Source organism: Propithecus coquereli, unplaced genomic scaffold, assembly GCF_000956105.1.
Source record: "Propithecus coquereli isolate 6110/MARCELLA unplaced genomic scaffold, Pcoq_1.0 Scaffold46, whole genome shotgun sequence".
NCBI classification, from domain to species: Eukaryota; Metazoa; Chordata; class Mammalia; order Primates; family Indriidae; genus Propithecus; species Propithecus coquereli.
The window spans coordinates 4,005,597-4,007,626 of record NW_012150396.1 but is presented as its reverse complement, the minus strand read 5'-3'; the positions used below and the strand labels follow the sequence as shown (position 1 = coordinate 4,007,626).

At 34.7% G+C, this 2,030-nt stretch overlaps 1 protein-coding gene across 1 annotated transcript in view; it reads left to right on the top strand.

Annotated features, from left to right (window-relative positions):
• The window catches only part of EGF (epidermal growth factor), an 87,855-nt gene that overhangs the window by 56,475 nt on the left and 29,350 nt on the right, over window positions 1–2,030 (top strand). The gene's annotated exons all lie outside the window — the stretch shown is intronic.

Below are 2,030 nucleotides of genomic sequence, written 5' to 3'. Positions count from 1 at the left end.
CATTTCACAGCAGTGTAACATCACTCTTAGGCATTAAGGAATCTCAATTGATGATATGTGAAAAGATTAATAACGACATTAATCGTTTTCTCCCTTATCGTATTTTCAGATTTTGCATGGGTTGTTATGTGTTTTCATAAATATATTTAAAACATCATAGCCTATGCTTTTAAAAGAGAAGTACAGGTGACTATGATAAACATTGAGTAATTCATTTTGACTTAGGAAATCTACAAATACAGTATTTGAACTGGGCCATGTAATTAACAGATGGTGATGAAAAGTTGTCAGGCTACAGAAATTGGTCTTTGCATGTCAGTACTGCCAGAGTATGTTGTCTGGACTTAATTCTGAATTTAGCAGGGAGCCATTGAATGTTCTTGAGCTTCAGACATATACGATAAGATTGGTATCTCAGGATAACCAGTTAGGCAAAGTATAAGGATTGGCTTGGAATTTGGAGAGAAGGAAATCCGTTAGGAGGCTACAGGGGTTGCCAAGCAACAGTTAATGAAGGCTTGAGATAGAATATTGTCATTTAAAAGTGGAGGGGAGGATCGGGGTATCAAAAATCATTGTGGACGATAAATTTAGAGGATTTGGTAACAGATGGGATATAGAAAATGAGAACTAAGGAAGTGTTGAAGATGGTTTGGAGATTTAGAAACTGGTTAGGAAGATGAAAAAATGTGGTCTCTCTTGCTTAGGAAGAAGCTAACAAACTAGTGGTCTATATAAGATATTTGTTTTGCCTTTTCTGTTTGGTTTTAGAGGTTATGAATTTCTAAATTTCTATTATACATAGAATGGATTAAGATAAGTACAATTTTAAAATTTATGTATTTCTAAGATTCTGTAAAAATGAAAGATACACTTCACAATAAATGATAAACATATCCATTCATGCACTAAATGGAGATACAGTATAGAGCAAACAGATGTGATTTCTGTAAAGTCAGAGAGTCCGGTGGGGGATTCACACATTATGAAAAAATACATCACCCCAATAAGTGTAAAATTATAGCTTTGACGTAAGAGGGTAGAAAGGGATGGGGAAAGTCTTAACCAGAATGGAAAATCCCATATTCCAAACCAAAAATCATAGCAGATATTTTGTGAATAATTTGTATTGCTACTATAATCTATGACTAATACAACTTCCTATTGAAGGCCATTATCAAATCATTTTATAGTAAATTATCTAAATAACCATGCCCATCATTACAGCGCCATCTGCCGGTATATATGTGGTGGCTTCTCAACTGCCAGTTCAGGATTTTTAATGTAAAGAGAGAGTGATGCTTTGTGCTATCACCCAAAAATGATAAATGTGAAGTAATGCGTTTGTTGGTTGGCTAGATTTAACCATTCCACAATGTACATATACTTCAAAACATCATGTTGTACATGACAAAAACATATAATGTTATCTGTCAATTTAAAAGTATATTTTAAAAAGACCGAAGGAATTTATTCTTAATTGAAAATGCAATTAATTGCGGCTCTTCTATCAACCAAAAATAAGGAAGATTATGTCTAGTGTGGGACATTTGTGTGCTAAAACACTGTAGCTGACTCTAACATGTGCGTCGACATGGACGAACCTTTAGAACATCATGCCAAGTGAAATAAGCCAGTCAAAAAAGACAAGTCCTGTACAATTTCACTTACTTGAGATATTTAGAATAGTAAGATTCATAGGAAAAGAAAGCAGAATGGTAGTTGCCAGAGGTTGGGGGAGGAGGAAATGAGAAATTGTTTAAGGGGTATACAGTTTCGGTTTTGCAAGATGAAAAGTTCTGGGGGTTGGTTGCACGGCACTGTATAAATGTATTTAACACTACTTAACTGTACACTTAGAAATGGTTAAGATGATAAATTTTGTGTCATGCTTTTTTCCTCACCACGATAAAAAGAACTCTAGCCATGCAAAAAATTCCATTGCTGTATTTATGGCTTTAATTTCGGACAGAGGGCTAGAGACTGAAATGAATCTTAATGACCCTGGTCAGTAGTGATGCGTGGAGATT